This window comes from Tamandua tetradactyla, chromosome 7 (genome assembly GCF_023851605.1).
Source record: "Tamandua tetradactyla isolate mTamTet1 chromosome 7, mTamTet1.pri, whole genome shotgun sequence".
NCBI classification, from domain to species: domain Eukaryota; kingdom Metazoa; phylum Chordata; class Mammalia; order Pilosa; family Myrmecophagidae; genus Tamandua; species Tamandua tetradactyla.
The window spans coordinates 59147876-59156850 of NC_135333.1; the positions used below are offsets into that span (position 1 = coordinate 59147876).

Below are 8975 nucleotides of genomic sequence, written 5' to 3' on the forward strand. Positions count from 1 at the left end.
GCTCTGGAGGATGAACTGAATTCCACAACTCATTACAGTGTCATCTTGCCCCACCTCCTAGCCTATTTCTTTTTTTTAAACTTTTTTTATTAATTAAAAAAAATTAACAAACAAAATATTTAGATATCATTCCATTCTACATATACAATCAGTAATTCTTAATGTCATCACATAGTTGCATATTCATCATTTCTTAGAACATTTATATCAATTTAAAAAAGAAATAAAAAGACAACAGTAAAAGAAATAAAATGATAATAGAGAAAAAAAGATTATACATACCATAACCCTTACCCCTTGCTTTCATTTACCACTAGCATTTCAAACTAAATTTATTGTAACATTTGTTCCCCCATATTATTTATTTTTTATTCCATATGTTCTACTTTTCTGTTGATATAGTAGCTAAAAGGAGCATCAGACACAAGGTTTTCACATTCACAGAGTGTCATTGTGAAAGCTATATCACTGTTCAATCTTCATCAAGAAACATGGCTACTGGAACACAGCTCTACATTTTCAGGCAGTTCCCTCCAGCTTCTCCACTTCATCTTGAACAACAAGGTGATATCTACTTAATGCATAAGAATAACCTCCAGGATAACCTCTCAACTCTGTTTGGAATCTCTCAGCCATTGACACTTAGTCTCATTTCACTCTTTCCCCTTTGGTCAAGAAGGTTCTCTCAATCCCTTGATGTTAATTCCCAGCTCATTCTAGGGTTTTTCTCAGTCCCTTGATGCTCAGTCTCAGCTCATTCCAGGATTTCTGTCCCACGTTGCCAGGAAGGTCCACATTCCTAGGAGTCATGTCCCACGCAGAGAGGGGGAGGGTGGTGAGACTGCTCATCATGTTGGGCTGGAGAGAGAGGCCAGATCTGAGCAACAAAAGAGGCTCTCTTGGGGGTGACTCTTAGGCCTAAATTTTAAGTAGATTTGACCTATCCTTTGCGGGGTTAAGTTTCATATGAACAAACCCCAAGACTCGGGGCTCAGCCTATAGCTTTGGTTGTCCACACTGCTTGTGAGAATATCAAGAATTCAACTTGGGGAAGTTGAACTTCTCCCCACTCTCACCATTCCCTGAAGGATGCTTGCAAATATTTTCCAGTCACTGATCAAATCACTCTGGGATTCATTGGGCATCACTCTGGACAAACCGACAAAATCTCATGTTCTACCTGAGATTCCAAGTACTTATGACATTCAATCAAACTATCTACATGAGTTATATTAGGAAATGCTCTGGTCAAAATCTAAATTTTGTAACAAATAAACATTTTTTGCTTTAGTCTCACACATAAGGTGACCTTTTAAAGTATTAATTATAATCTAGTTTCAGCACCCTGCAATAATGACATTCCTTTCTTCTTCCTCATGCAAAAACATTTTTAAAATTTGTACATTGTACATTTCACTATTATTATACATTCTAGGCATTCCTAGATAATACCATCTCAATCTTTAACACCTATCTTTCTTTCTGATTTCATTTATGCCCCCAGCCCTCCTCCCTCTATCATTCTCACATGCAGCTTCATTCAGTGTTTTCACATATTTCCATTACAGTTAGGTAGTGCTGTGCTGTCCATTTCTGAGTTTTTGTATCCAGTCCTGTTGCACAGTCTGTATCACTTCAGCTCCAATTACCCAATATCTTGCCCTATTTCTATCCCCTGATGGTCTCTGTTACCAATGACATATTCCAAGTTTATTCACTAATGTCAGTTCATATCAGTGAGACCATACAGTATTTGTCCTTTAGTTTTTGGCTAGTCTCACTCAGCATAATGTTCTCAAGGTCCATCCATGTTGTTACATACTTCAAAAGTTTATTCTGTCTTAAAGCTGCATAATATTCCATCTTATGTATATACCACAGTTTGTTTAGCCACTCATCCTTTGATGGACATTTTGGCTGTTTCTATCTCCTTGCAATTGTAAATAATGCTGCTATAAACATTGGTGTGCAAATGTTTGCTTGTGTCTTTGCCCTTAAGTCCTCTGAGTAGATACCTAGCAATGGTATTGCTGAACCATATGGCAATTCTATACTCAGCTTTTTGAGGAACCGCCAGACTGCCTTTCACAGTGGTTGCACCATTTGACATTCCCACCAACAGTGAATAAGTGTGTCTCTTTCTCCACACCCTCTTCAGCATTTGTCATTTTCTGTTTTGTTGATAATGGCCATTCTGGTGGGTGTGAGATGATATCTCATTGTGGTTTTGATTTGCATTTCTCTAATGGCCACGGACATTGAGCATCTCTTCATGTGCCTTTTGGCCATTTGTATTTCCTCTTCTGATAGGTGTCTGTTCAAGAATTTTTCCCATTTTGTAATTGAATTGGCTGTCTTTTTGTTGTTGAGTTGAACAATCTCTTTATAAATTCTGGATACTAGACCTTTATCTTATATGTCATTTCCAAATATCGTCTCCCATTGTGTAGGCTGTCTTTCTACTTTCTTGATGAAGTTCTTTGATGCACAAAAGTGTTTAATTTTGAGGAGCTCCCATTTATTTATTTATTTCTTCAGTGCTTTTGCTTTAGGTGTAAGGTCCATAAACCGGCCTCCAATTACAAGATTTATAAGATATTTCCCAACATTTCCTCTAACTGTTTTATGGTCTTAGACCTAATGTTTAGATCTTTGATCCATTTTGAGTTAACTTTTGTATAGGGTGTGAGATAAGGGTCCTCTTTCATTCTTTTGCATATGGATATCCAGTTCTCTAGGCACCATTTATTGAAGAGACTGTTCTGTCCCAAATGAGTTGGCTTGACTGCCTTATCAAAGGTCAAATGTCCATAGATGAGAGGGTCTATATCTGAGCACTCTATTTGATTCCATTGGTCAATATATCTATCTTTATGGCAGTAACATGCTGTTTTGACCACTGTGGCTTTATAATATGCCTTAAAGTCAGGCAGCATGAGACCTCCAGCTTCGTTTTTTTTTTTCCTCAGGATACTTTTAGCAATTCGGGGCACCCTGCCTTTCCAGATAAATTTGCTTATTTGTTTTCTATTTATGAAAAGTAAGTTGTTGGGATTTTGATTGGTAGTGCGTTGAATCTGTAAATCAATTTAGGTAGAATTGACATCTTAACTATATTTAGTCTTCCAATCCATGAACACGGTATGCCCTTCCATCTATTTAGGTCTTCTGTGATTTCTTTTAACAGTTTCTTATAGTTTTCTTTGTATAGGTCTTTTGTCTTTTTAATTAAATTTATTCCTAAGTATTTTATTCTTTTAGTTGCAATTGTAAATGGAATTCCTTTCTTGATTTCCCCCTCAGATTGTTCGTTACTAGGATATAGAAACACTACAGATTTTTGTGTGTTGATCTTGTAAACTGCCACTTTGCTGTACTCGTTTATTAGCTCTAGTAGTTTTGCTGTGGATTTTTCAGGGTTTTTGACGTATAGTATCATATCATCTGCAAATAGTGATAATTTGACTTCTTCCTTTCCAATTTTGATGCCTTGTATTTCTTTTTCTTGTCTAATTGCTCTAGCTAGAACTTCCAACACAATGTTGAATAATGGTGGTGATAGTGGACAAGGATGTCTTGTTCCTGATCTTAGGAGAAAAGATTTCCGTTTTTCCCCATTGAGGATGATATTAGCTGTGGGTTTTTCATATATTCCCTTTATCATTTTAAGGAAGTTCCCTTGCATTCCTATCCTTTGAAGTGTTTTCAACAGGAAAGGATGTTGAATCTTGTCAAATGCCTCCTCTGCATCAATTGAGATGATCATGTGATTTTTCTGCTTTGATTTGTTGATATGGTGTATTACATTAATTGATTTTCTTATGTTGAACCATCCTTGCATACCTGGGATGAATCCTACTTGGTCATGATGTATAATTCTTTTAATGTGTTGCTGGATTCGATTTGCTAGAATTTTGTTGAGGATTTTTGCATCTATATTCATTAGAGAGATTGGTCTGTAGTTTTCTTTTTTTGTAATGTCTTTGCCTGGTTTTGGTATGAAGGTGTTGTTGGCTTCATAGAATGAATTAGGTAGAATTCCCTCCACTTCAATTTTTTTGAAGAGTTTGAGCAGGGTTGGTACTAATTCTTTCTGGAATGTTTGGTAGAATTCACCTGTGAACCCGTCTGGTCCTGGACTTTTCTTTTTCGGAAACTTTTGAATGACTGATTCAACTTCTTTGGTTGTGATTGGTTTGTTGAGGTCATCTATTTCTTCTTGAGTCAAAGTTGGTCGTTCATGCCTTTCTAGGAAGTTGTCCATTTCATCTACATTGTTGTATTTATTAGCATAAAGTTGTTCATAGTATCCTGTTATTACCTTCTTTATTTCTGTGAGGTCAGTGGTTATATTTCCTCTTCCATTTCTGATCTTATTTATTTGTGTCCTTTCTCTTCTTTTTGTCAATCTTGCTAAGGGCCCATCAATCTTATTGATTTTCTCATAGAACCAACTTCTGGTCTTATTGATTTCCTCAATTGTTTTCATGTTCTCAATTTCATTTATTTCTGCTCTAATCTTTGTTATTTCTTTCCTTTTGCTTGCTTTGGGGTTACTTTGCTGTTCTTTCTGCAGTTCTTCCAAATGGACAGGCAATTCCCTAATTTTTGCGCTTTCTTCTGTTTTGATATAGGCATTTAGGGCAATAAATTTCCCTCTTAGCACTGCCTTTGCTGCATCCCATAAGTTTTGATATGTTATGTTTTCATTTTCATTTGCTCGAGATATTTACTGATTTCTCTTGTAATTTCTTCCTTGATCCCCTGGTTGTTTAAGAGTGTGTTGTTGAGCCTCCATGTATTTGTGAATTTTCTGGCACTCTGCCTATTATTGATTTCCAACTTCATTCCTTTATGATCTGAGAAAGTGTTGTGTATGATTTCAATCTTTTTACATTTGTTGAGACTTGCTTTGTGACCCAGCATATGGTCTATCTTTGAGAATGATCCACGAGCACTTGAGAAAAAAGTGTATCCTGTTGTTGTGGGGTCTAATGTTCTATAAATGTCTGTTAAGTCTAGCTCATTTATTATAATATTCAACTTCTCTGTTTCTTTATTGATCCTCTGTCTAGATGTTCTGTCCTTTGATGAGAGTGGGGAATTGAAGTCTCCGACTATTATGGTAGATATGTCTATTTCCCTTTTCAGTGTTTGCAGTGTTTGCCTCATGTATTTTGGGGCATTCTGGTTCGGTGCATAAATATTTATGATTGTTATGTCTTCTTGTTTAATTGTTCCTTTTATTAGTAGATAGTATCCTTCTTTGTCTCTTTTAACTCTTTTACATTTGAAGTCTAATATGTTGGATATTAGTATAGCTATTCCTGCTCTTTTCTGGTTGTTATTTGCATGAAATATCTTTTCCCAACCTTTCACTTTCAACCTATGTTTATCTTTGGGTCTAAGATGTGTTTCCTGTAGACAGCATATAGAAGGATCCTGTTTTTTAATCCATTCTGCCAGTCTATGTCTTTTGAATTGGGAGTTCAGTCCATTAACATTTAGTGTTATTACTGTTTCGATAGTACTTTCCTCTATCATTTTGCCTTTTGTATTTTATACATCATATCTAATTTTCCTTCTTTCTACACTCTTCTCCACACCTCTCTCTTCTGTCTTTTCATATTTGTCCCTAGTGCTCCGTTTAGCATTTCTTGTAGAGCTGGTCTCTTGGTCACAAATTCTCTCAGTGACTTTTTGTCTGAAAATGTTTTAATTTATCCCTCATTTTTGAAGGACAATTTTGCTGGATATATAATTCTTGGTTGGCAGTTTTTCTCTTTTAGTAATTTAAATATATCATCCCACTGTCTTCTCACCTCCATGGTTTCTGCTGAGAAATCTACACATAGTCTTATTGGGTTTCCCTTGTATGTGATGGATTGTTTTTCTCTTTCTGTTTTCAAGATCCTCTCTCTTTGACCTCTGACATTCTGACTAGTAAGTGTCTTCGAGAACATCTATTTGGATCTATTCTCTTTGGGGTGTGTTGCCCTTCTTGGATCTGTAGTTTTAGGTCTTTCATAAGAGTTGGGAAGTTTTCAGTGATAATTTCTTCCATTAGTTTTTCTCCTCCTTTTCCCTCCTATTCTCCTTTTGGGACCCCCACAGCATATGTATTTGTACGCTTCATATTTTCATTCAATTCCCTGAGTCCCTGCTCATGTTTTTCCATTCTTTTCCCTATAGTTTCTGTTTCTTTGTGGATTCCAGATGTTCCATCATCCAGTTCACTAATCCTGAACTCTGTCTCTTGAAATCTACCATTGTAGATTTCCATTGTTTTTTTTTAATCTCTTCTACTGTATCTTTCATTCCCATAAGTTTTGTGATTTGTTTTTTCAGACTTTGCATTTCTTCTTTTTGTTCATTCCTTGCCTTCTTCATGTCCTCCCTCAATTCATTGATTTGGTTTTTTATGAGGTTTTTCCATTTCTGTTCACCTATTCTGAATTAATTGTTTCATATCCTGTATCTCATTCGAACTATTGGTTTGTTCCTTTGACTGGGCCATATCTTCAATTTTCCTGGTGTGATTTGTTATTTTTTGCTGGCGTCTAGAAATTTAATTACCTTAATTAGTTTATTCTGCAGATTGCTTTCACTTTTCTTACCTAGGGTTTTCTTGCTAGATGAGTTTTTTTTCTATCTGTTCTTTGACCTTCAGCTCAGCTTTTTCTGGGCCTCTAGCTTAAGTTTTGTTTAACAGAGGGTAATTTTTCAGGTCTTATTTTCTTGTTTCTTGTCCTGCTTGTAAGATGCCTTTTCCCTCCCCACCCTTAGGAGGGTCTACATAGGTATTATAGACTCCAGCCGGGTTTTCGCGGACTAAACTGGCCTCCTATGGGGGGGATGGAGTCACCTGCATCAGTTTTCCCTGAGGGTGGACCCAGCAAGTTGAAAGACTTTCCTGTGAAGTCTCTGGGCTCTGTTTTTCTTATCCTGCCCAGTGTGTGGTGGTTGTCTACCTGTGGGTCCCACCAGCAATAGATGTTGTGGCTCCTTTAACTTTGGAAGGCTCTCCCTGCTGGGGGCATGGTGGAGACAGAGGAGAGGTTGTAGGCTGGCTTTAGGGCTTCAAATTGCCTAGCCCTGGGGTCTGAATTCCTTGAGAGAGGTATTCCACCTAAATTGGGTTTCACCCTTCCCCTGGGGAACAGACGGGAAAAATCCCTGAAAGCAGTCTGTTTCTGCCTATGCCTGGGGCAGTTGCAGCACAAGTAGTCCCGCTGCTGAATCCAGAGGCAGCCAAGCCTCCATAGAAACAGACACAAAAACTTCCGTTTCATCCTCTTTCTTATTTTTCAGTTAGCCCAATAAGAGACCTCTGCCTTGACCAGTTTCGCCTGAGCTGGGGTCCTATTTTAGTACTCAGAATTTGTTTATTAATGCCACAATTGGTGTTTGGTTGGACCCAGTCCCTGCTACTGTTAGAGTCTCTTTCCTTTCCCTCTGGGAAGGCGCCTGTGGGGGAGGGACACCGGCGGCCGCCACGGCTTGTAGAACTCATGGTTCCAGAGACTCACAGCTGGTCCAGCTGGTCCAGACTGGGGCACACTGTGTGTCTGGCCACTATCATGGCTCCAGGAGCTGTTCTGTACTGTTTCTGGTTATTTAGTGGTTGTTCTGGAGGATGAACTAAAATGCGCACATTGCTAAGCCGCCATCTTGGCCCCTCCTTCCTAGCCTATTTCTTGAAGCTCTCTTTTGGTATCCCACAGGGTGGTAGCCAGCTTTCCAAAAGGTCTAATTTTACCTGGAAGTGAGGACCCTGGTTCTGTAACTGGGAATTTAAAATTAAAGGGATGATTACGATAGCTGAATTATTGGATTGATATTCCTTTTATACTTTCTGGTATATTAGAGTAGACAGAGGAAAATACCTGAAATCTTTACATTATAGTTCAAATGTGTTTATCTCTGATATAGATTCTGTAACCTTTATCTTTTGCCCTTATGATTTTTAAGACCTTGTGACTGACCTATATTTGTACCCATTTATCCATTTTATCATCTTTAGTGTCTTGTGATCACTACAGACAGCCCCTGATGTTTATTAATGAAGGGCGTTGGCCCGGCACAGACTAACCCATCACAAGTCCAAAGTTACCTTGATAACCAAAACGGGTCTAACCAAAATGGGCCAGCCTAATATGTGCAGTAGATTAGACTTTAACATTAAGTGACTTATACCACATTACACCACTAAAAATCATGCCCTTCTTCATAGTAAAGCTGCCATTTTCTTGCATACATTCTGTGACTAAGAATACACTCAATATGTGCATGCTCAATAATTAAATCACCTCTAATCACATCATCTGGGGCCATTGTGCTATTATCCTAAAACCTGACAATCTTTTGATGCTATAAAACTATAAGAATTGATGCAGTTTGGGAACACAAATTTTTGAGCCAATAAGCCATCTGATTTCCTACTTTGCACCTAGTAATAAGGTTTTCTTCCCTCTGAAACTCCAGTGTCTCAGGAATTGGTCATTTGACCACATGGGAAAAAGAATCCACTGCCTTTGTCTGGTAACAGTACTCCAGGTAAACTTACATTTTCAATGCTTATCATATGGAGTGTTTGCATTTAGCAGGAAAACAAGAAAAGGTGAAGGAAAACTGATAAGTAGAAAGTACTGATTAATAAAAAGTTACCATGACAATGGCATGAGGAAATGTTATAGATTCTACAGATTGATATTTAAATAATTAATTGGTATACCATAACTACTAAATGGCCAGCCTTCCATGCCACCTCCATACATGCTCCCCAGCTGCATTGACATGGACAGGGAAAGAAATTCAGTAAGGGCTACTGATTAAAGAGAGGAGATAGAAATCTGTTTGTGAGTACATATGTTGAATATTTTAGGAGTTGCATGAAGCGAACCCTTTCCTCATGCAGATATACTTATTCACATGATCCTTACCATTATATATATTTTAAACTGGAAGTCTTCTCA

At 37.6% G+C, this 8975-nt stretch overlaps 1 protein-coding gene across 3 annotated transcripts in view; it reads left to right on the forward strand.

The window, feature by feature from the left end:
- The window catches only part of LOC143691274 (aldo-keto reductase family 1 member C23-like protein), a 460654-nt gene that overhangs the window by 127595 nt on the left and 324084 nt on the right, over positions 1-8975 (forward strand). The window lies entirely within an intron of this gene.